Genomic DNA, 27,500 nt, shown 5'->3' on the forward strand with positions numbered 1-27,500 from the left:
GAGTCTGTGCTCACTCACACCTGGGGAAAAACACGCTCCTCTCTCCCTCCTCCTTCTTCTCTCCTCCTCCTCCTCCTTCCCCAGAGAACCGGGGATTCCTGGTGTCACTCCACTCAGCGAATTAATGGAGGAATCGATGCCCATTACGTCACGTCAAAACAGCTGACGGCGAGGACGCCCGGGAAGAGAAATGAGGGAAGGGAGCCGACCACGAGGAAAACCTCTCTCTCTCTCTCTCTCTCTCTCTCTCTCCCTTTCCATGATCGATTGGTTCCCCTAGAAGCTGCTGGCTCAAATAATTCATTCGTGGACGAAACTACCCCAGCGACGCCGCCGTCGTTCACTACTACTATATTTTCCACCCTGCCTTCTTTTCACGGGAGACGGACAGGAGGAGGAGGAGGAAGCAAATCCGCTGCTTTCCGTTGTCACAGAATGGTCCGTGAGTTGCCCGGGCCAATGGAATCAGATGCTTTTACGTCACCGCCAGGACGGAATTACTTAATCATTTAAAAAAAAAAAACCTGCAACGCTAATTTGCACAGACTTCGTGCAATAATTGCTAAAGTATAGTAAAAGTCGAAATTAACAGGATAAGATACAAATGCTTTCACGTCATCGGCAGGAAGGAATTATTTACTCGTTTATTGAAAAAAAAGAAGAAGAAGAAAAAAAAGGAAGAGCTGTAACGCTAATTTGCATGGACTATTTCAAGTTACAAAAATTTCAGCAACTCAGAACAGACATCTTCAGTGTTTTTTTTAAATTAAAAAAAATTTTTCACTTCTGAAAAAAAAAAAAAAAAATAGACCCGAGGCTCAGAGTGGAACACAGACACGTACTAAAACCATACCAGGAAAATATCGCTTTGGATGACTGAAAACGGCTCCTACCTATAAATCTTTCATCCTCTGATGGTCGGCTGGTTTCTATAGATCCGGCCCCGCTTGCAGGGTCCTGGATTGAACTGGACTTTTGCTAACACGGGCTCTTGCCAAAAGGCAGGAGGTGATGTAAAGATTGAAAGGGATCAAGAGGCCTGGTGTGGACCTTTGCAGTGTGGAGATAACAGAAGAGCAATTTTTTTTAACCACTATGATCGCCTCTTCAGACTTATTATTCGAGGAAATCATTAATTCTCGATTTCATCCAACACCAAATTTATTTTTCGTTATTGCATTCCTTTGGAATTCATTACCTTGTTGGGTTTTCCCTAATCTTATGACCTATCCCCGTCCAACTCATGCCTGCATCAACAATACCTGCAAATGTATTATATACATTCCTTCCCATCCCGACTTTCGGATAGAGCTCCTTTGAAAAAATCAGTTTCCTGCTATCAATCAATACATCTATACCAGTTGTCCATACAACTTTTCCTCATTCTTACGGACAGACGAATTAAGGTTCGGAGAACTCCAGCACCTTTTATGCAGACAAAAAGTAGTATGGCGAGGCATAAAAAACCTGGAAGCTTGTGTGTAGTCATCCGTATATCACTACTCCCAGCCGAAGGTTAATCCTCACTATGACCTTTTCATTTCTAGTTGCGACGCCGAGAACAAAAAATGGTGACTGAACGCCTTTTATTTCCCTATTGCATTTCATGCTGCGTTATGGCTGGTTTAAAGACGTCATTTGTTTGCATGGTGTTTTGACGTTGCATGGAACCATGGAGTGGTTATTCAGCAACGGGATCAACGGCTTGACGTGACTTCTGAATCACGTCGAGAGTGAACTTCTATCACCAGAAATACACACCTCTAACACCTCAATGGAATGCTCGAGAATCGAACTCGCGGCCACCGAGGTGGCAGGTCAAGACCATACCGATCACGCCACTGAGGCGCTTGAGGACGTCATGTCAGTGCCAGAGAATGCAACAAGAGCAGAGGCTCTTTGCAAAACGATCGTCGTTACTGACGATGATCTGCAACGCCAGATAATTTCTAATCAATCTATCAATCTCTGCTAACCAGGCACTTTACCCGATGACATTTATGCCAATACAGGTCGCCGACGTCATAACGAAAATATCATAAAACCTTGCTTTCTTCCTTCTCAGTTAAGTATATCTTAGTTTTACCAGACCACTGAGCTGATTACCAGCTCTCCTAGGGCTGGCCCGAAGGATTAAGAGATTTTTACGTGGCTAGGAACCAATTGGTTACCTAGCAACGGGACCTGCAGCTTATTGTGGGATCCGAACCACATTACACCAAGAAATTAATTTCTATCACCAGAAATAAATTCCTCTGGTTCCGCGTTGGCCAAGCCGAGAATCGAACTTCGGACCACCGGATTGGTAGCCGAGAGCGAAATGCACTCGTCCAGCGAGGAACTTATTCCTTCTCAGAAGCTGTAGAAATAAGATTATATGAACGCTGGGTATCATCACTAAAAGCCTCTGAATTCAGATTAATTGAAACGCATCATGAATAATCCGATGCCATCTCGCTGAATTGAGTACGATTCAAATTCTGAAATCAAGACCTCGACGCTGTTGAATTTCATCAAATGAAAGAGCATTTCAATTCTCATCTACTCGGATTTGAAGGGGGAAAAAAATCTTCGCTACTATGACGCCAGCACATTTAATCACTCAATCCTCTTGACTGATATATTGGGCAAAATCCACCTGACCAAACCGGAGAAGAAGATTTAGAAGACCATATTCACTCGGCAACCAACCCGGTGAAATACGAGGGGGACTGGGCGCGCGCGCGAGGCACAGAAGCGAGAGACAGCGAATAACTCTTAAGTGATTAATGAACCTTTAATATCCAAAGGCTCACTGAACCAAAATCCAATTAGCTGGAGTCATACGTCCAAGTGGTCATTTGTAAGGCGACACCGAAATCTCCCGCTAATTAATGACAAATTCTCCCGCTGGATCCCCAAAGAATGCGGGGGACTCTCGAGGGAACTTTTCCCAAACTAATTAATATACACTTGTTTCGTTTTCACAAGCGAGCTGCTGGCCACTCTGGGCGTTGTCTATAGTCAAGAGATTAATAAAGAGATGGAATAAGTCATTAGATTAATTGAGATGAAACAATATGACACAAACACACACACACACAATACATATATATATTTATTTATATACTACAAATGTCCTTTAATATCCAATTACCTCTACGTCACTAAGTCCTGATGTCCTCTCTGTGCGGTGGTTCGAATCCACGAGAGGACGAAATTATTATCGACTAAAAATTCCCCTTCGGTTACCATATATGAAAATATATCAACTCCCAGGTAGAGCGAATGCGATATTGAAGGACATCTGTAGCTCCTTAGATGCGTGTATATGAATCACGGTGATGTGCTAAAAAATTTATATATATATATATATATATATATATATATATATATATATATATATATATATATATATACACACACACATATATATATATATATATATATAGACTGGTGGTAAAAATGTTCTGTAACAACAGGAATTCCATCTAATAAAAGGAGCCCATAAAAAACACCAAATGTAGAGAGAAAAGTACTATATTTCAGAGACTGCTGTCTCTCTCTTCAGGTATATATATGAATGAGCATATACCTGAAGAGAGAGACAGCAGTCTCTGAAATATAGTACTTTTCTCTCTACATTTTGGTGTTTTTATGGGCTCCTATAAGAATTTTTATCACATCACGTGATTCAGTACACGCATTAAACAACAGACAGATGTCCTTTAATATCAAATTCGCTCTACCTCCCTTGATGGCTATGTGGTTTAAGGCGCGTCACTGCAGTCCTGAGTTCTTGTTCCATGGTTCGAGCCCTAAAAAAATTCCCCTTCGGTTAACACATATGAAAATATATTAATTCCGAGGTAGAGCGAATTGTGTGAAGAGAGAGAGAGAGCGAGCTTCAGTCCCAGAGGCAATACCATGAAAAATTAAATCAATAAAATAAACTACTTATTTTACTGACACAACCGACGACTGAAATGTGTAAAGTACCAATCATCTGAAAAGCGAAAAAATAAAACTAAATCCCAATTTATCTTCTTAAAAACTGTACGGAATTCTATATACATATCCTAATATACAAACATCTATATAACACCCATTAAAAAAGCGCCATCACTTCTCTCTTTTCCCCTGTGATTTATAAATGGCTCATGGGTGTGTTCCGCGATTTTGGAATGTGAAGGTTTTCTGCCGAAGGGGCCACCAGCGCCTTGGAAATGGACAAGTAATGGCAACAAATGGGTCGGCTGGAAACCCGACAATTCTGGAAAGTTAAAAAATCGCCATGTCGGAGAAATTCTTCTGTTAAAAAAAAAAAAAAAAAAACACACACACAAAACAACAACAACAACGCGCATAAAATTAACATATATTCCTCACAACAGCCAACCATAAACGTAAAAATACACAACAAAAGGGAAATACCACACAGTGAATAAAACGGCGTCTAGACAAAAATTTCCATGCCTCTAAAAAAAGAAAAACTCATTTTAACTGAAAAAAACTTGAATGGTAAATGAATAAGAAATTTATGCCTAGGGCCAAGGACTGGGAGGTATGAGGTCTTTCAGCAATGAAAGTGAAATTGAAAGTTAAAAGGTCTGAAAGGTGTAACAGGAGGAAAACCTCAAAGCAGTTGCACTATCAAACAATAATTGTTAGGAGAGGGTGGAAGAGAGAATATGAACGGAGGTACAGTAAAAGGAATGAAAGGGGTTACAGCTAGGAGCCGAATGGACGTTGCACAGTACCTCAAGTAACGCCTACAGTGCAACACGTGAGGTGAATTGCCAGCACTACCTCCCTACGGAAACAAAAGATGAAAGAAAGCGTTCTAAAGCCGATGTCAACATAATCAGACATTCCCCTAAAAACCAGCAAATAAAGATTTACAAAAAAAAAAAAAAAAAAATAAAAAACAAAAAAAAAATAAATAAATAAATAAATAAATAAATAAAGCGGAAACTCCATAAAGATTCTACAAAAAATAAAAAATAATAAATAAATAAAACGGAAACTCCTTAGAAACCCTACAATGCTTTATCACCGAGAAGGAAAAAAGAAAAAAAAAACTCCCAGCAAAGCAATAAACTCGCAACCATTCGCCGCCAGAAAGGAACAAAGGCGACGCAGACCTCAACAGAATAATATCCCGTCAATTGGTAAAGTGAGATGACAGATTGACGATTGGGCCAGTTCTCATCGACGACGAAGAACTTTCTGGACAAAAGACTCCTCCTCTCGAAGGCTGCCGTCGTCGTCACGTGTAATCTCTGGGCCAAACAAAAGAGTCACAAGAGCTCAATCATCCCAGTTATCCTCTCCAAGAATGGAAAGATGTGCTTTGTGCGATGCCCAATGTCGGTTACGTGTCCTGATACTCTCTGTCTTGGTTTGGGCAAGATTGTTTTTATTGTCTGACCGCAACTTTACTGTATTTTGCTTGACCAATAAAATCCACCTTGGGTGACAGATCACATTTTGAATTATAGTTGACAACAACTTAAAATCGGCCTTTGTTTACAGAAAAAACCTTATTGCATTTTAACAGAAACGTGAAAACCATCTTAGCTGACCAAAAATCTGTTGACTTTTGGCTGATTAGAACAGAAACTCCCAATTCGATACCGCAAATCTATGGCACAGTTGAATTTTGTCGAACCGAAAACCGCAGGCTATAGAATTTCGACTGACGAACTCAAGACCCATTTTGATACACCGAATGCAGGATGAATTTTGGTCAACCGTAAACGCCGAATTTAAGTGAAAAAAAAAAAAAAAAAAAAAAAAAAAAAAAGTTCCTGAGTGGATAATACTCAAAACCATTTGGTTGCCGAAAACTTGTTGGGTGAATGATACTCAAAACATATTCGGTTGCCCAAAACGGAGTGAATAATAATAAAAACATATTCGGTTGCCCAAAACGGAGTGAATAATAATAAAAACATATTCGGTTGCCCAAAACGGAGTGAATAATAAAAACATATTCGGTTGCCCAAAACGGAGTGAATAATAATAAAAACATATTCGGTTGCCCAAAACGGAGTGAATAATAATCAAAATATATTCGGTTGCCCAAAACCGAGTGAGCAATACTCAAAACCCCATTTGGTTGCCGGAAGTTTATTGCACTTGAGCTGATGGACAACCTAACATCAGATGGCTGTTTTATATATAGTGCTCGAGTAAAAACCACTCAATCTTTAAATTAAAACACAAAATCTATGTACTGCGGTTGTCTGAAAATCTCTCTTTAAATGCTTTAAATAACACGAATTTAACGTAGATAAGACAGAATTTATCATCTAATTCCTCAAGAATCCTCTTCTCCCGGACCACAAGTATTGAAAATAATGCAAGTTTGCTTTAAGCGTTTTTAAACTTTAAATTATTTTGTGTTGTTTTACAACTTTATATATATAACTCCAATGTTTCCCAGAGGGTTTTTCTATCCATGTTAACGTACAAATCGAAGGCCACGAGAACCATTAAAAAGTTTAAAAAGTTAAGTATTTCTAAGTTTTACCAGACCACTGAGCTGATTCACAGCTCTCCTAGGGCTGGCCCAAAGGATTAGATATTTTTACATGGCTAGAAATCAATTGGTTACCTAGCAACGGGACCTACAGCTTATTGTGGGATCCGAACCACATTATATCGAGAAATGAATTTTTATCACCAGAAATAAATTCATCTCATTCCGCGTTGGTCGAGCCGAGAATCGAACTCCGGACCAACGGCTTAGTAGCCGAGCGCGAAATCCACTCGTCCGACGGGGAACTAAGAACCATTAAAAGTGAATAACTGTTGAAATGAAGCAGAGCACACGCCGCCTCTCGAGAGGCAAACAAGATAAAAGTGACGGAGAAAGATTCTCTCTCTTCAAGTTCGGAGGAAACTTGGCACGAAAGTACGAAGTGGCGCCGTTTGTCACATTTGCCACCGCCGCCCCAGACGTCTTGACTGATAACTCACTATCGAAACTTTGACCCTCTCTCTCTCTCTCTCTCTCTCTCTCTCTCTCTCTCTCTCTCTCTCTTTGTTGAATTCACGTAGTTAGGACCTCAACGATTGTGGATCCTACCCCTAAGGAGTGAGCGTATACTTCATATAAATCAGCAGGTACAGGTCTGTCTCTCTCTCTCTCTCTCTCTCTCTCTCTCTCTCTCTCTCTCTCTCTCTCTCTCTCTCTCTCTCTCAGCATTAATTGGGAATTCTTTTTATAGTTCTGTCTCTTTCGTTCTCTCTTACCCTTTTATGACGTTCCAAACCTCAAATTTAGCCTCAATCTATATATATATATATATATAGTATATATATATATATATATATATATATGTGTGTATATATATATATATATATATATATATATATATATATATATATATATATATATATATATGTTCGTCGACCTGCAGCTTTCAGTTAAATCGAATCATCAATGAAAGATTTAAATTGCACATTTTCTCATTCATGAACGGGATCCTTTCCAAAATGAAAGAGACAGTTATAAAAATATAACCTATGCAGACGTTGGCATCAGAGGTATTGGTCACCACTTATTACAATTCACAACAATATCCAGAATTAATTAAGAGGTTAAGCGAGAGAGAGAGAGAGAGAGGAGAGAGAGAGAGACGAGAAGAGAGAGACTGAGGATGTGATGAATGATGAGAGGAGAGAGAGAGAGGTTGTAATGGTGTTTTTTACGTGTTTTACATAGGAACAGTGTATTATCAGCAAACGGGACCAAAAAGCTTTAAGTGACTTCCGAACCACGTCGAGAGTGAACTTCTATCACCAAGAAATACACATCTCTCACACATCAATGGAATGCCCGAGAATCGAACTCGTGACCACCTAGGTGGCAGGCCAAGACCATACCAATCACGCCACAGAGAGAGAGAGAGAGAGAGAGAGAGAGAGAGAGAGAGAGAGAGAGAGAGAGAGAATGGAAATGCATTGTTGATGTAAACATCTGGATGCCAAAGCAACTGGAGATGAAGGTCAGTGTTGAAAATACAGTTAGCAGCTACAGCCCGACAAAGTCAAGACATTTTCATCAAAAGTCTATATAACTGTTGCCGGCCAAAGGCAGGTGTCTGATCGCGTTCACATTAGTTTTACCGTTTTCAGTTCGAATCTAGGCACTCCAGGAGGTCTATTTTTCTTTTTAACCGTAAAAATCACGACCAGCTTTTAACCATACTAATAAAAAAAACATCTTACGGTAACACGGATTCATTTATATTCAAGATCAAGAATGGAGAGAGGAAAAATAACTACCAGACTGACTTAGACTCCCAAAACAACAAATGAAACGAATATCAAGATCATGTCAATGTAAGAATATATCATATATTATATATATATATATATATATATATATATATACATATATATATATATACACACACACACACACACACACACACACACACACATATATATATATATATATTATATATATATATATATATATATATATATATATATATATATATATATATATAACTAATTGGCAGTACCATGGCTCTCAAGATTAAAACTTCTGAGGTTGCCCTTCTGCAAATTAAACCGCCTGTGGAGCATATTACCTAATACAACGGACGTATTTACATCATCTTACGAAGCGAACTCTAAAATCTAAAATGTACGTTCTGAACCCAAAGTTTTCCGGCCTTGCCGTGTTTATCATTTTATATATATAATATATATATTATTAATAGTATAGTATATATATATATTTAGTATAAATAATAAATTGATCTTATTATTTTTTCATCGTTAATTGGGACGAGTTCCTCCGACGGGAAGCTTCGTCTTCGCGCCTTACTGGACGGCAGCCAAAGAGCCCGAGTTGTTCAACCGATCGACCTACGGTCAAGGACTCCCTCTAACGTAAGGTCGAGGCAAGAAGGAAGGGGGAAGAGGAGGGGTAAAGAGGAGCAGAGGGCGTGAGGGAATGGGGAAAGCGGAGGGCAAGAGGGAGGGAAGAAGTAGATGGAATAGGGAGGGAGAAAAGAGGGAAGAAGGGAAAGATGGAGGGTAAGAAGGAGGAGGAAAAGAGGGAGGGAGAAAACAGGGGGAAAACACACCAGCAGAATAAATGCAGGAAAAACGCAGCGAAGCAAAAAGTAAACAAAACTGGCCTAATTCTAAAGGTCAACCACCGTCCTGAGGTCAAGAGCTCATTCTTAGGTCAAGGAACATATATTATAGGAGGGGGGAAATATGCGGTGGAAATCATCATATGAAGAAGATCTAATGAAAACGGGAATTACATTTTAAATCATTACATCAAACACTCTTACAATCTAAGGCCCTTCCTGCAGCGTCGACAAATGTGGAAAAGAACGAACTTACATCTCTTAAAAGTGGGATAGAGGCCAACTTTCTGTAAGAACAGAAACATTTACAGAGGAAACAATAATGGGGAAACAGGTGAATATCAGTCTTGGGATTTAATAGTACCAAAACAACAGGCAATGGTGGCTTTCGGCTTGAACAACAATCCCTAAAACGAACACACGAAGCTAATTCCGAATGTCAACCAATATAGTTCTTATCTCGTCAAAGGATTGAATCCTTGTACTTACAGAGGTGTTGGGGGGGGGGGGGGGGGGGGGGGGGGGGAGGCTCCTACAATCCCACGGCAAGTTTAACGAAAATGGCATCAATACACATCAATTAACGAGTTCTTCTGAATCTTGGCAAAACGGCAATTCTGGTATATACAATAAATATGACCCAACGATTTTATATTATCACAAACGTTTATGATACACATTGATGCCCTTGCAAACAGCAGTTTTAACATCAAGGTCTTCCTCTCCTGATTACCCTCCTCTGGGGCAACGTCTCTTCATTCCAGAATGTCGACTGCAGCTTTCTTCCCTTATGGCATCCTTAGATTTTACGACAACTGATCACCATTCTTATTAAGCTTGACAGCGCTACAAATTCTCCAATAGGTACATCTTAGCCAGCACAGCGGTGCTGGCTAAGATGTTACCGGAGAGATGAGAGAGAGAGAGAGAGAGAGAGAGAGAGAGAGAGAGAGAGAGAGAGAGAGAGAGAGATTTAAACACTTATTTACACAAGGATATTTGACCTTTAGGTACGTAAACAAAGGAGATTCTTTTGAATTCTGTCAAAAATAATTCTGAAATTTAGTTGCATGAAGTACTACAAACAAATGAAGTTACAAATAAAAAAAATTATCAATACTAATATATGCACATATATTTTAATGTGCATTTTGTCTTCTGGCTATTTCGGACACCAATATATTCGGATGCATTGAGTGTTCATTTTTGCCATTTCCAACTGAAATATGGCCAATGGCCCCCCCTAGACATGGACATGTGGCACAGTTGGGAATAATTAAACCATTAAATTTTTCCTGTGGTAGTTAACTTTGTAAAAAAAAATATCCTACTTCATATATAAATAGTTGCACTATTTTTCAAGCAATTCTGCCACAAATGGTGTTTAAAAAACTGAATTTATGACCTATTTAAATTCATACTTGACCCCTTTTCCAAAATCTATGACCTATTTAAATTCATACTAGACTCCTTTTCCAAAATCTCCTAAACGTCAATGCTCGTCATTTCAACGACTCCTGGAGCCAAAAACATGGCAAACTTGCAAAGCAATAAAATGCAACTGAATAAACACTGACTCTCACAAGTAGATGATGACAAAATCATAACATTCAAAACTGGTTGCGGAGTGAAACAGATCCAGTTCCAGTTTTGAAAATATTGGTTATAATACGTGAGTACCAAACCTACTTGGGGTAACTAAGCATGCCCGAAACAGTAGAATAAAAAAATCTAAAAAGCAATTCATGAAAACTAACAGCCTTCTATTGTTACACGAGGATATTAGGAATTAACTGACCTTGTGGCATATGTTCAATCAAATAAAATACGTTGTCTACTCTTACCTCTTCCTTCTTCTTCTTAATGAGCACCATATTCTTTGGAAGCTGACTAATAATAATAATAATAATAGTAATAATAATAATAATAGTAATAATAATAATAATCATCATCATCATCAAAAAAAAAAAGAAAAAGACCAAAAAAAAAAAAAAAGTGGGGGGGGGGGGCGAAGGGGGCTTGAAATGTGGAACTAGACTAAAATAAAATAGTAAATGGTCATTGGCAAGAGAATTTCGAAGTTGGGTAGCAATCAGCGAGCTATAACACTCCTTCGTTAGTCTGTGACGTCAGACCCGATGAAAGATTAAGAACCTGATTTGAATTATGACAATTCCGTTTATGAATTATAACTTAAAATAAATTTTCTCAAAATCATTTACTTCTGAATGACCAGAATTATCAGTGGATAACTCTTGTCATTATGAAATATTACAGCCTCCCGACCTCAGTACTTTAGAATCGTCACAGACTAAAATAATAGCAAAAATCTATTCATCACAGGCTAAAGTAATAGCAATAATAATCTATTCACCAAAGGCTATAATTATAGCAATAATAATCTATTCATCAAAGTTTAAAATAAGAGCAATAATCCATTCATGTAAGGCTAAAATAATAGCAATAATAGTCTACTCATCAAAGGCTAAAATAATAGCAATAATCTATTCACCACAAGATAAAATAGTAGTGACAATCTATTAACCAAAGAGTAAAATAATAGTAACAATCTATTAACCAAAACTCATATTTATTACTCCTGTGTAAAATTCGTAAAAGTCGATATTTCTTTTCATTACTCTGCTCCTGTAAAATTCGTAAAAAGTCGATGATATTTTTAACTGATCAGACATTTTCCACCATAATGAGGCTCGTGACCTCGTGGCAGAAACTCTCACCGCTTGGAAACCTGCAATGAGCTATTAGCATTGAAGGAGTTCTCTTTCTAACACTTCCAAGACAAAGACTTAAAAATAAATACGGAGAGAGAGGGCAGGTACAGAACGTGCTATACAAACGCTTTGCGCAAATGTCATATCAATTCATTATCAAGATGATTATTGACAACAAGGATATGAATGAAGTTTGTCACAAAAGCAACAACACAATTTTCACGAACATCGTAAATAGCAGCAATCAATTACCACGATCATAATGAGCAACAGAGCCAACTATAGTCATTCAATGAACATAATCAAACAACACAACCGTAATAATGATTCATCCTAAATCCATCGTATACAAGAAACAGAACTGATACCTCATTAAAGAATTTAGGTCAAAGACCAAGCGTTGGGACCTATGAGATCGTTCAGCCCTGAAAGTGAAACTGAGAATAAAAAGGTTTAATTAAAAGGTGTAACAAAGAAAACCTTAAAGCAGTTGCAGCATGTAAGAAATGTTAGGCGAGGGTGGAGAGTAAGATGGAAGAAAGAGAATATGAACGGAGGCACAGTAAAACAAATGAAAAGGGGAGCGGCTAGGGGCCGAAGGGATGCTGCAAAGAACCTCAAGTTATGCCTACAGTGCCTTGCGTGAGGTACACTGATGACACTACACACCCCCTACAGGATTGGATATAGATCTGTTAGATTAACACCACCACCACCGCCACCACGAATAATAATAATAATAATAATAATAATAATAATAATAATAATAATAATAATAATAATAATAATAACAATAATTTCCCTTTAACTCCTCTCACTTCTTCCTCATGAACGACATGTTCTTGGTAGCTTGAATTAGTGTCAATGGCCCTACTGGCTTGTTTCATATGAGTAGGGTTCATCTACTGAATAATTATAATAATAATTGTTTTATTAAAAATAATGACAGAATTCACAGAATCGTGCAGCTTAGTAATACCAATGTGCCAGAAAGACAAATCATAAGGAGAATTGAAAGAATTTTGTATAAAAACTAATTCTGTGAATTCTACCGTTATTTTTAATAAAACATGTTTGAAAGAAGGGCTATTTCCAGCATATAATAATGATTATAATAAGTTACTCCCATCACCATAATCAAACTACTAGAACAACAACAACATCAACGCTTCCATCAAGCAAAATCATCACGCTAAGAGGAACGAGGTAGCCATGGTTCAAACCATGACACAAGATGAAAAATGCAAATTATCAATACCATCTTCCAGTCAAGCCATCACTACACGTGCACCAAAGACCAGGTCGTGTCAAGGCAATATCGACCTCCTCAACAAAAGGATCAAGGGCTATAATACTGATTGGGGGTGATAACATGTACTGTGGGCCTATCCATCGGGGGTCATTTTGAGGTCATCGAGAAAAATTCCACAATCGATAAGGCAATCTCTGCTGGGAATCTGAGATTGGGGAAGGTCATGAGACGAGAATTATAGATGATAATCATCGTCTCTATTATTATTATTATTATTATTATTATTATTATTATTATTATTATTACTAATATTATTATTATTATTATTGGGAAAGTAAATCCACAGTAGTGTGCCTGTTTGATTTTGTTATTTAAAATATATACAAAATCAAACAGGCATACTACTGCGGATTTACTTTCCCATTTTACTGAATCTTGTGATTAGGAGTATTCTTGGATTATTATTATTATTATCATAATAATAATAATCCAAAGAATACTCTTCATCACAAGATTAAGAGAGTATTCTTTGGATTATTATTATTATTATTATTATTATTATTATTATTATTATTATTATTATTTTATTCAGAAAATAAAACCTATTCATATGGAACAAGCCCACCACAGGGGCCACTCACTTGGAATTCAGGCTCCAAAGAATATGGTGTTCATTAGGATGAATTAAAAGAAAGTATAGTGAAATTAGACAGAAGATATCCCACTAATAAAAAAAAAGTACAGTGATCCAAAATGTATAAGATTAATAATCCGGACAACAAAGATTGAAAGTGACAACAATATAACTGACTTACATACTAAAAGTAAACTTAAATAACTGACTTACATACTGCAAGTAAACTTAAATAACTGACTTACATACTGCAAGTAAATTTAAATAACTGACTTACATACTAAAAGTAAACTTAAATATCACACAATCACAACTTCAGTCACTCAAATGGAAGAAAATTCAGATATAAAAAAAGGAATGGGAGAAAAAATAAATGGGAGAATGAATGACAGAATGGTAAGAAATGAACAAGTGGAAGGAGATATATGTCAAAAAGGAAAAAGTCAATAAAAATAATGAAAATCTAACAAAATAAATGGTAAGAGGGTAAGACAAAAGGGAAGAGAAATAAAAGGAAATCAGGAGATAGATAAAACAAGAGGAATAAAACGGTAAGACAAAAGGGAAGAGACATAAAAGGAAATCAGAAGATAGATAAAACAAGAGGAATAAAACAAGAGGGAAGAGAGATAAAAGTAAAAAAAAAAAGGAGAAAGATAAAAACAAAAGGGATGAGAAATAAAAACTAAGTCAGGAGATATAAAAACAAAAGGGATGAGAAATAAAAACTAAGTCAGGAGATATAGTTTTATATAAGAGATGGCCGAAAAAAAAAAAAAACAATAACGATCAGAAATGCCCAGAGAAATAGCGGCTATTCTTCGTGATGCCTCCTGGCCTGTGACGGAGAGAGAGAGAGACACTTTTCCGTAGGATCTCGAGCATCAATTGGGACAAACGCCCACCTTTCTCTTTGAAGTTGTAAGCTGAGAGATAATACCCCGAGGAAAGCTAGAGCAGCAATAAAATACCAGAAGGCTTTTCCTTTGACCGTTTCGCTTACTCGGGGAGTAAGCCTAGACACTATTTTGTTGTCGTTGTTTTCCTTGTTGTTCTTGCTGTTGTTGTTCATGTTGGGGGGTAGGAAAGCCCTATGGAAGAGCCTAAAATGGTCTGAATAAAGGTGTTTCGCGTTGCGTTTAAAGATACAGGAATTTCAGGATAGGATACTGACGATTTATTGATTAGAATGAAAATGGACGAAATAATGAAATATGGCGTATTAATTTTAATTTTGTTGGTGAAACAACGACGCGCTATTTGACTGTAGATTTTAGTAGCACGCGTCCGTGTAAGCTGGAGGTTGGATCACGTCTTGTTTTATAAGACATACATTTTTCCCTCTATCTCTATTTAATTTTTCTACCTGTTACATATTCTGAAGAATTACTACCTATTATTTTCGCTTATTCTGACATCATTATTCCTCTCTCTCTCTCTCTCTCTCTCTCTGCTTCTCTCCTATCTCTTCTTCTCTCTCTCTCTCTCTCTCTCTCTCGTTGGAAAATTCAGCGAGAGAGTCTCCTGAACAAAAAAATGATCAAAAGTAAATAACAGGGCACTCGGGCCAGAGAGAGAGAGAGAGAGAGAGAGAGAGAGAGAGAGAGAGAGAGAGTCTATACATTATCAGAAACTAACTTGCTGAGATTTCTGGCTAATACCAAGACATCTATCGGTAGTGGCGTTCGCTACTCAAACAATGAATCCAGTAAATGAATATCCCTTTACAAAAAGCAATAAATTGTTCGTGAATCTTGCAGAATGCTAGATATTAATACGAGAAATGACACTGGTAGTTTGTGTCGTTCTGAACGTGGTGGAAATCATTTAAATGTATATATGATAAAAAAACCAGTTCAGCAAATATTTCTGCATTTTTTTTTTATCCTCAATTTGTGACAAAGTCAGTTTTATTTCAGTGTTTACAATTCCACAACGCTTAAAGAACAACAACAACAACAACAACACCAATAATAATAATAATAATAATAATAATAATAATAATAATAATTTCTAAAATTCTCAAAACCGCATGAAATCGCAAAAAGTCCAATAATAATAATAATAATAATAATAATAATAATAATAATAATAGTAATAATAATAATAATAATAATAATAATAATAATCAACAACTTAACCAACATACAACTCGGAAAAACCAGAGAACGTTAATAATAAAAAAGAAAGGTATAACAGTTGGAAAAACAATCTACATAAAACAAAATTATATTACTGCGTGAACTACCACACTTAAAATAATAATGCACTGCATTCCATTATCCATCATAAATAGCAGAAATTCTCTCTCGTTCCAGGTGGGGTGATTAGCACAATTAGCGCAAAACACCTGATCACTGAAAATTACTTTGATACATTGCACCTAACACTGATTATATTTCATTGCCCCTCATTTTGATAATTACTTTCACTTCTAAGCATAACTTCATTCCGATAATCACTTGAGTTTACATTGCGAATGATTCACGTTATTAACTGTTTCCGCCTACGTTTGATAACTGAATAATTTAAGTTAGGATTATTCTGACTATTACATTACACTATTATTACACAATTTCAACGATTTCTTTGACTTAAATCACGCCTTATTTTAAGAGATCCTTCCGCTTAGTTCCTTCCCACTAACATGAAATAGCTGGTCTTCATCGCAAACTATCAATGAACGAAAAGACTAAAGACAAGAATTTCCTAAAAAAAAAATTGATACGTTCCCGAAACACCAATAATAACTCAAGTTGCCAATCTGAGGGTTGTACACTTAAATCAGTCTTCGATACCATAAACACTTCTAGACCACGGAACTCTGCGGTCCTCTGGTTTCCCCCAAATCCTTTTTATTAGCTTCTTAAATAGACTATTTGTAATCATTTCCCGCAAAAATGTATCGTGCTTCTGAACAGATGACTATACCTTTCGTAATGCCTGTTTACGAAACTAATCCACCAATCCACCCACCTCCGTTTGGACAATCATAGAAAATGAGTCTCTCTCTCTCTCTCTCTCTCTCTCTCTCTCTCTCTCTCTCTCTCTCTCTCTCAAATCATCCAAGAACTTGTAAGTTAGTAAATAAGTAATGTTTGATTTAAACATGTCAAATTGGGTGCAACAGATGCAAGCTTATTATATACTGTGGATTTTTAAATTTCGCTACATGAAGAAACACACCCATGTACTCTCTGTGTGTGTGTGTGTGTGTGTGTCGCAAACACACACACTCACACAAACCGACCGATTACTCCAATATTAAGTTTGATGGAAGTGTATGCCAATTATTTAGATATAATGATATGTAACGAAATATCTATATTTTTTGAAATGTTTATCGCAACGATCTTATTTGTTCATACAATCTTCAGGCATTTCTAAAATATAAAACCAAGTTTTATAATGTAAGAATCTTAATATCTTCTTCAACGCTTCAAAAAGAAAAAAAATGACTGATAGATATGCTTAGAATGCTGCTGTTTCAAAACATTATTTATTATTATTATAGCACGTAACGCAAAAAAAAAAAAAAAAAAAAAAAAAAAAGCGTGTACCTCAAGAGAAATTGACCTGGAGGTGTGTTGACCCTGATCTAGAAAAAGTGGGCCGAAACTGTGACATCAAAGACCGGCTTGCCTTCTCGAGGTCCTACAACCCACTGACGGGTTTAGGGTCACGCTGACGTCACGCGAACCTACAAAATATACAAAACAAGGTTCACACTTACGTCACACAAACCTACAAAACATTCAAGGGTCAAACTGACTTCACACAAACCTACAAAATATACAAGGGTCACACTGACGTCACACAACCCTACGAAATATACTATAAATTGTTTTTTTTTATCATTAATGAATCAAATAAAAGGCAGATTTAAACTCCAGCAGGATAACTACTATATAACAAGAAGTAGTACGTCAGCAACTACAAGCCATAGCAGCTACAATCTGGTGATATTTACTGTTGGGAACTTAGCGCAAGACACGCACGGCCGACAATTGTTAAACATGCCTAAAAGGCAACATAAAAAAGAAGTCTTACAGTCATGCATACAAATATAGGTACACTTCTTGACCACAAAAAATAGAGAGAGAGAGAGAGAGAGAGAGAGAGAGAGAGAGAGAGAATGGTTAATATAACACTGATAATATTTATGGTTTAAGATACCGTACACTCATAAATCGATTAATCTCTCTCTCTCTCTCTCTCTCTCTCTCTCTCTCTCTCTCTCTCTCCCTCATATGACTGAAAACCTGACACGCGAGAACACTGACGAAGGGGTTGATCTGCATGAAAATAAGAGCATCTTTCAAGAAGTTACATCAATGTGAAGACATACGATAAAAGCATGCAACATGCAAGAACACCTATGCGCTAATGGAGGAATGAGTATACACTGGGTGCTCTCCTAAATAAAAGATTTCTTCGCAATTATGTAGTAAGGTAAAAAAAGCAACGCATGCCTTTCCTTTAATCGATATACGGATTTAGGTCAAACCACTTTGTCTGCAACATAAAAGGATTGCATGTAATGCAGCATCCTTGAAGGAGAGAGAGAGAGAGAGAGAGAGAGAGAGAGAGAGAGAGAGAGAGAGAGAGAGAGAGAGAGAGAGAGAGAGAGAGGCTAAAAGGAGCCCTTGATAAACAGAGCGGTTGCGATTACCGGAAAATGGCCCACAAGACTTCCTGAATGTCAGAGGTCACCGAACTACTAGACCCGGTTACCAAAAGTGGAATTACATGTACAGGATCTTGAATAAAAGAAGAAAAGTCCGGGCGAAAGTCCTCCTCCGAGTCCGAACTATACACCGGACTTCCATTAATGGAGTTAACAACTACGGCTAAAATCGATTAGAGTGTATAAACCAAAGGAGGTTTGGAAAACAAAGTCATTAAATTTACAGTGAGTTTACGTGGCTCTCTCTCTCTCTCTCTCTCTCTCTCTCTCTCTCTCTCTCTCTCGAATTAATTTTCGTTAAACTTACTGCGGGATTCTAGGCACCCCTCGTATTCGATCCCGTGATGAGATCAAAACTATAATGCTCTATTTCCTTCTGTTGACGTTAAGCGGCGAATTGTGTACCCTTGTCTATTGTTTGTTTGTTTGTTTGTATGGTATTTTTACGTCGCATGGAACCAGTGGTTATTCAGCAACGGGACCAACAGCTTTACGTGACTTCCGAACCACGTCGAGAGTGAGCTTCTATCACTAGAAATACACATCTCTCACCCCCACCGAGGTGGCAGGCCAAGGCCAAACCAACCACGCCACTGAGGCGCTTAGCTGACTGTTGCGCTCCGTCAAAATGTATACAGCTAATCGTAGACATAAAAAAAATTAAAAAAAAAAATCGCAGAGTGAAATTAATCCAGAGATACGTCTTTCTTCTCCTCCTCCTCCTCCTCCTGGTGGTGTGGTGCAAGTTGGGTACGTACACTCTGTGTGAAGGTCATAGCAACACGTTCCTCTAGCAACGTTACTGGAAAACCCCTTGGCCCGAAACCAGTTCCAGCGCAGCATGCAGACACGATGACCGGAATTTCGTGGCAGTCCTTTCCAATGGACTACTATTACTGAACGAGGCGAGGTGGAGCGGGACGTCTCTCTCTCTCTCTCTCTCTCTCTCTCTCTCTCAGATATGAATCTGTTGTCTTAGCAGTAAGCAGTGATCTAGTGACCTCTCTCTCTCTCTCTCTCTGATATGAATCTGTTGTTGTAAGTAGTGATCTAGTGACCACTATCTCTCTCTCTCTCTCTCAGATATGAATCTATTGTCCTAAGCAGTAAGCAGTGATGTAGTGACCTGGCTGAGAGAGAGAAGAGAGAGAGAGAGAGAGAGAGAGAGAGAGAGGAGAGAGAGTGCTTTACTCCATATTTTATCCAATTCATGCGCAATATTTTCCTTCTACTGGTGTACACTGAATTCATGGCAAGTGCTCCTTCCTATTATTCCTCGCTATGAGTCCCATGACTTGACGTTCTTCGCAAATGCCATACTTATCATTTCAATACTAATAAACAAATGACAGAAAAATTTTCGTCATCCGTGAGGATTTCGCCTTAGAACCATCTATACAACTAATTATGCATCTGATTTTCTTTTCCTTTGTATCTGTTTTCGTGTAGGAGATGGGTAAAGTTGCGTCCTTCCTCATAGAATTTCATCGTCCCTTCCTCTCGTTTCCTTGCATTTTTTTTTGGAAAACTACGTTAAATTGCCCGTCTCATTATATCCTTTGTTCTCGCAAACTTCCGCCAGATGGTATCGAAGACCGCTACTCCACTATTCTGGCCACAGGAGGAATATAAAGCAAAAAAAAAATTGCACAAGCTGTGCTAGAGTTCGATCCTAACCAACGCCTGATGAGACCCACCCAGTGCGCCAAAAGAGCTTTCTGATCTGCTACAGAACGAGGCTTTCGCGTGTCGCAAGGAGGTAGTAGGTGCGTTCATGACGAAATGCTCAGTGTGGCCACTGACATTTTCGCTCGCACATGGCTCAGTGAGTGGGGTGTCAAATGGTGAATTCACTTGTGTGAATTTCGGCTCGAGTGAACAGATGTCGCCAGTTTCATTTCAGAATGTTTACAGTAAGAGAGTTTTCTTTTATATAAAATACTAAACCATTACAGTAATAGGTTTATACAAGGAATATACAGGGTAAATCTTTATGCAATTATCCCCAAGGCCAATTTCAACAAAAGCAGCCACCTGATGCATATGTAAGACCCACCTAATATCTCGATTGTATATGTGATAAAGAATGAGAAAACCATCAACAAAATAACAAATGCTTACATGAATGATAAAATGTACGTCAGTATACATCTTCGGAAGAGAGAGAGAGAGAGGAGAGAGAGAGAGAGAGAGAGGTCGGATTGCAAAACCCTAGCGGAGGTTTGCGGTAAGTTGAATAATTGTTTACATACATTTAATGAATGGTTTTTTTTTTATCTCCTACAATAGGTTATTTATGCTTCATGGTTTGTTTACAAGTAAATGAATGATTGAATAATCAATGACAAAAGAATCAAAGTTTTGCTTTTATTACGTTGATTTAAGATGAATGATTAATTGCCTTTATTTGATCAATAATTTACTGCTGACAAATTATTATTTTACTTCCTAATGAAAAAATCTTTAATCAGAAAAAATTTCTGATTATGCAACCACCAATAAATCATTATGATAGTAATTTTACTAACGAACCAATCATACAATCAGACATACGGAAAAAAAAACCTTTGTAACATGATTCCACAAAGCACTATACTAACAATGCAAGAAAATGAAATCTCACAAACAAGAAACACAAAACAAATTTCACAAAACTCAAAAGCAACTTGGGAGTCGTACCTGAAACGACTCCGTCTACAGGAAGTCCAATATCCCTCTCATAATATTTTGGGGGTCTGCCAGGGCATATAATTAGACCGCTGGCAAACTGCATCATCTAATGTGATGTGTTCATTAAGGGTCCCCGGCCCTTCTCTTCTCTCCCCAGTCTACCTTTCAGCCAAGGTTGGCTTAATTATGTACAGAAATATTAAAACTTTCCTACTGTACTGTTTTGTCAAATTTTCGTACTGTACTATTTACAGTTTGTCAAACGATCGTACTCTATTATATAAGTTTAATTTTTCGCTTTACAGTATCTAAAGTTTGTTACATTTTCGTATTGCACTATTTAAATATGTTTGTTATATTTTCGTACTGTACTATTTAAAGTTTGTTACATTTTCGTACTGTACTATTTGAATAGGTTTGTTACATTTTCGTACGGTACTAATTAAAGTTTGTTAAATTGTCGTACTGTACTATTTAAAGTTTGTCAAACTTTCGTCCTGTACCAACAAATGTTTGTTAAATTTTCGCACTGTACTCTCTAATGTTTGTTAAATTTTCGCACTGTACTATTTAAAGTTTAAGTTTTCGTACTGTACTATCTAAAGTTTGCTAAATTGTCGTACTGTACTATTTAAAGTTTAAATTGACGTACTGTACTATTTAAAGTTTAAATTGACGTACTGTACTATTTAAAGTTTAAATTGTCGTACTGTACTATCTACAGTTTGTTAAATTTTTGTACTTTACTATTTAAAGTTTGTTCATTTGTCGTCCTATACTATTTAAATTTTGTCCTACATATACATCATACAAAATATGAGAGAGAGAGAGAGAGAGAGAGAGAGAGAGAGAGAGAGAGAGAGAGAGAGAGAGAGAAGAATTAATTTGCTTACTCATTTGCCCTTCTTAAGAAGGCGGAAATATGGGAAGTGGTGCCAAGGAGCGGTTGGCCCCGGAAGATGAAGAAGAAAAAAACTAGCATTCCATTACCACCAACAATTACAGGTATTACCAGCCTTCATTCCAATTACTTACGTTACTGTTACATAAAAATTATGTTTATTAAAATTCTTGAATCTGGACACCTCTTTTTTTTTTATCTTACAAATTAAGATTCATTCAGGGAGCGACCTTCAAGAATATTATCTATGGCTTTCCCCGTGAGTGAACACCCATTTATCTTCCTTTTATCTTTCTTTATTCCTTTTTTCAAGGGCTTAAAATATGATTTTTTAAAAATCTTTTAAAAAAAAGTTTTTTTTTTTACCTAATAGATATATTCTATACAAAGTAATATATCTATACATACATACATACATACATACATACACACATACATACTACATACATACATACATACATACATACATACATACATACATACATACATACAATACATACATATATATATAATATATATATATATATATAAAATGTGTGTGTCAAAAGCGCATTGAGTAGCATACGAAGTAATTCTAAATTATTTTACAATGTCATTTCGGCTCTCGGCTACAACGTTTTTTGTCCTTTTCAATCGTATCAAGCAATCTCTTCCCACAAAGTTGTCTGACTTCTTTAACCTCATCTTGCTCCAATGTTCATCCCTCAAGACCAAAACTGTAAACCGAGAAATGACAGCGATCTCTTTCGGAAATATTTGAGATTCACAATAAATACGTGACAGCAAGTAGTAATCATTATGGAGTGTCAGTTTGTATGTTTGTACGGTGTTTTTACGTTACATTGGAACCAGCGGTTATTCAGCAACGGGACCAACGGCTTTACTTGACTTCCAACCACGTCGAGAGTGATCTTCTATCACCAGAAATAAACATCTCTAACTCCTCAATGGAGTGGCTAGAATCGAACTCGCGGCCATCAAGGTGGTACGCCACCACCATACCGACTGCGTCACTGAGGTTAGAGATACTACATTTCCTTAAACTCCAAAATATTTCATGCGATAAATATACTTTTTTTTAAAGTAAAATATTTGTTACTTTATTAACAATTGAAGATTTGTCTCTTGCAATTTCCCCTCCCCCTATCATCTTGCATCTAATCACGCCACTGCACCAATACATTTAAAAAAATCTGTATAATTTTCTTTGTGGTCTAAGAGACATCCGTGTTTGGCGTAAGGCCGGCTTAATCAAAAGTAACATAGGCGCGTGTCAACTTATGTCTCGTGCTCAGTATGGATCACATGGTCTGACCACTCCGATAGAGAGAGAGAGAGAGAGAGAGAGAGAGAGAGAGAGAGAGAGAGAGAGAGAGAGAGAGAGAGAGAGAGAACTAAATCACATCATTATTTTACGCAAATATATAAATAAAAAAAGAATAGAGAGAGAGAGAGAGAGAATGAAATCACATTATTATTCTGTGCGAATGTATAAAGAAAAAAGAAGGAACAACGAATAGAGAGAGAGAGAGAGAGAGAGAGAGAGAGAGAGAGAGAGAGAGAGAGAGAGAGAGTTAAATCACATTATTTTATGCGAATGTATTAAGCAAAAACAAGGAACAAAAGAGAGAGAGAGAGAGAGAGAGAGAGAGAGAGAGAGAGAGAGAGAGGCATCATGTGGTCACTGTCACAACTGAAAGCTTTTCCTTAGAAGCTGTCATTACTTGTGTAATCAGATGACAACCAGAGAGCGCGTGCGGTTAGACGCGCCACCAGACCAGAATGGCTGCGTTCTGGCGGAATGAAAAGTTCGAGATGACGTTCTTCCTCCTGCGAGCATATTGTCTATAATAGTTACTTTTACTTGTGGCGAGCAGAATTCGAGGTTATGTGATATGCGGTAGTATAGACACCAGGAGACTCCCGAGTTTACAAAAGAGAAAATGGAACTATTAGACTGCAGAGTTTCAAAAAAGAGAAAATGAAGCCATTAAACTGCCGAGTTAAAAAATTAAAATAAAAATTATCTTTCAAAAAGCGTCTTTCGCCATTAGAAAAAAAAAAATGTTGTATTCGTTTAGTCTTTTATTTTTTTTTATTTTTTTTTTTTTTTACGTTTCTAGAATACTTTCTTATACCATCTACAACACTGTGGGTTCAAGTCATTTATGACTTTCTTGGGCTTTCGCTTTCAATTCCACAAATCTCCACTCATCTCTAGGCTCCCTTGCAATAGTTTTCATTTCTCTCTCTCTCTCTCTCTCTCTCTCTCTCTCTCTCTCTCTCTCTCTCTCTCTCTCTCTCTCTCTGGAAATTCCAATATTCTCAAACCAGCTGAACAATTTATGAAAACAGAACTAATTTATTTTAAATATTCTCGGTGAGTTGCAGACTGACACAATCTGGCACCAGTGGTTTATTTTTTTAACAAAAATTTTTTTTAAAAATTACGTATCAAATATTTTTTTTGTCTTTACCCCAACCTTCTGCGATATATCCATCTCCTTTTCACATAGGTCTGTGCGCTTTTTTATTTTCTATTTGCAATATAAAATCTTGATTTGAAAGTTAATAAATAGCCTTTTAGACAACATTCTACGAACGTTTCCTCGGTTTGAAAAATGATAATCGGGCGGGAAACTTCACTTCTTCCAGGTTAAGACATGTCCTAATTCCTGGAGAGATTCTTAAAAATAAGATCATTCCCACACTAAATCCCATTCTTAGGTCCGTATTGGGAAAAAACAGTGGAGATTTTCGCTTAAACAAAAAAAAAAAAAAAAAAAAAAATCCTCATTCGACTCCATTTGGACCAGATCTCCCGATGGAAATTTTTGTTAAATCCCATTAATTACCTGCGTCTGGTGCACATATATAAAAGTGGCTCCCCATTTACAAGGAGTTTTAATTCCCTGTATATTCTCTACATCTGGATCGAGTTCCAGGGAGGGATTCTCATGTCAAATGTGTGGAAAACCGGTACCGACGTATCAGGAACCAATTTATGGAATTAAGAAAAAAAAGCCGTTAAAATGACGTATTCGGTAATTCAAAGATGAAGACCACGAAAGATTAGAGAAATAAAAAAAATGGGTATAAGATCTTATTGCCCGATATATTTAGAGAATATCCGTTACTAATTAATCTACAAAGCCATTGAGCTCTTTATTCGGAATGGAATGGAATATATAATTTAGGTCAAAGGCCAAGCACTGGGACCTATGAGGTCATTCAGCGCTGAAAGGAAAATTGAGAGTAGAAAGATTTGAAAGGTGTAACAGGAAGAAAACCTCAAAGCAGTTGCACTAAGAAACAATTGTTAGAAGAGGGCGGAAAGTAAGAAGGAAGAAAGAAAACATGAACGGAGGGACAGTAAAAGGAATGTAAGGGGGTTGCAGATAGGGACCGAAGGGAGGCTGCAAAGATCATGAGGTGCACTGTAGGTACTAACACCCCCCCCCCCTACGGTTAGCTTACAAAAGCAAATGCTTTCATGGCTTTGACTGACGTCACTTCAAAGCAAAATCGGAAGGGTAATCCCGTATTTACCTGCATTTGGGCCACATTTAATGGATGCTTCCTTCATTATGTTGTAAAACTTTTCAAAAGCTATGACACGTATTCTGAAACACCTTCAAGGGAAATTTTCTGAAGCTTTAAAATGAAAAATGTCAAAACCTTATTAATTAAGTACAATATGGAGTGGAATCTATGAAGTTGATAGAAAAAAAACCGCATATTCGTACAGAAGCAAGCTGAAGGAATGCCTTTTCTTATTATTCTAATTGACAAAATACTAGACCCGTAAACATTGGCAGTCAGGGGGTGTTATCTGTTTATATATATATATATATATAAATATATATATATATATATATATATATATTATTCTAAATGACCAAAATACTAGACCCGTAAACATGGCAGAGTATCGTACTAGGGGTATATATGATATATATATATATTAATATATATATAGATATATGTATATATATATATATATATATATAGTAAAAAAAAAAACCGTATCCCGGAGTATTTTCTGATGCAATTCCGAAACGTAAAGATGAAAAAGGAGTCAGGAGCGCATTTTATCTCCATATGGAGCAAATTCCCTTAAGGGATTTCCCGACGCACTTTCAAAATGCAAATTGAGCCTAGGAACCGTATTAGGCCATGTTTAAACCGGAGCCTTCACGAACAGGTGTCTGACGTAACCTGGTGCAAGTGGTTGTGTTTATCCCTTCCTCGCTCTGAGGAAGACGTAGGCAGGAAGAGGCGCGGTCTCTCCCTTGCAGGTATAGGCAGGAATGGTCGTTAGCTATAAGAAAAAAAGGGAGGGAAAAGGGAACCTTTCACTCAGCACTGGGCAAAAAGAAAAAAAATTTTAAAAAATCCAGGAAAGGTTAACCGTCAAACTTTCCCGAATTGGATTAGGCAGGAATGCGAAAAGCAACAGGAGAGGATTTTCATTTTTGCAAATTCATCAGGCTTCTGATTATGATTGAAAGAAGAAAGTGCTCCCAATTAAGTAATTATATAATCCTACTTATATCATAATATTTTCTATATAACAGTATACACTCCGACTTCACTGATCAAGTGCATTTTAGGATAAGAACTCCGTCATACAAGTTTTGATGGAAAGTCTCTTTCTTATGAACCCGTATCTCACTGGCAACTATTTCTTCCTATTACAGACACTCGGGTATCATCAGCAAGAAACGTTTAGAGATAAATTATGTGACTCTACAAAGAATGCAACGTTTACTCTAGACAGGCAAAATTTTTCTTCGCAATGCAATCGAGTTTTCTGTACAGCGTATAATGCTTTATGAAACTCTCAGCAACGGCCGTCTGGTGACCGTGTTGTTGCCACCTATACCTGTGCCAGACGCACGACCATGGCTATCTTTATCCTTAAATAAAATCCCTCTAGGCTCAGTAGTTTTTGAGATCTGAAGGCGGACAGAAAAAGTAGGGACGGACCGACAAATAGGCCATCTCAATAGTTTTCTTTTACATTAAACTCAAAAGAACACGCAGCTCCTCTATTTCGTTCCATAAAACAAAACTTCCTCCGGAACGAAGTTTTATTTCTGTAACTCGTTCCCAGTCCCCCGGCCCACTTCTCCCCCCACCCACCTTCCTCCAACCTTCTCCTCATTCTCATTTGATGACCGTCACTCCGTCCAGTGAACCTACAACACCGACGACCACGACTGGAGATCCGTTGAGTATTTCTCATGTTTTATTCCTTCATACAAAACCACAAACACTCCAACCTTGCCATTACGACCAAGCGATGTGCGAGCAGTATCTGCACCGACTCAAATAAAAAGAATTTTGATGATAGCTTTAGACAAAGAAGCCGATAATATCCTCGAAGCTGCCTTGAGGAAATTGTTACAAACAGTACATACATACTACATGCTCATGTCTCTAAGGCCCATTGGACGTGTGGCGTCAGGTACCTCAGATTTGAAACTGCGCCATGAGATATTTGAAAAGGCACCAGGTACCACA

At 37.3% G+C, this 27,500-nt stretch overlaps 1 protein-coding gene across 4 annotated transcripts in view; it reads right to left on the reverse strand.

Annotated features, from left to right (window-relative positions):
- The window catches only part of LOC135195821 (uncharacterized), a 553,178-nt gene that overhangs the window by 105,163 nt on the left and 420,515 nt on the right, over positions 1–27,500 (reverse strand). Inside the window, exon 1 of one of the 4 annotated variants that reach the window (XM_064222314.1) lies at positions 17,277–17,417. The exons of 2 other annotated variants lie outside the window; for them this stretch is intronic. The gene's annotated coding sequence lies outside the window, so the exon portion shown is untranslated. Of the gene's footprint in view, positions 1–4,739; positions 4,789–17,276; positions 17,418–27,500 lie in introns of those variants that run through there. One more of the 4 variants, XM_064222316.1, reaches the window with a different exon arrangement.

This window comes from Macrobrachium nipponense, chromosome 16, assembly GCF_015104395.2.
Source record: "Macrobrachium nipponense isolate FS-2020 chromosome 16, ASM1510439v2, whole genome shotgun sequence".
In the NCBI taxonomy this organism is placed as follows: domain Eukaryota; kingdom Metazoa; phylum Arthropoda; class Malacostraca; order Decapoda; family Palaemonidae; genus Macrobrachium; species Macrobrachium nipponense.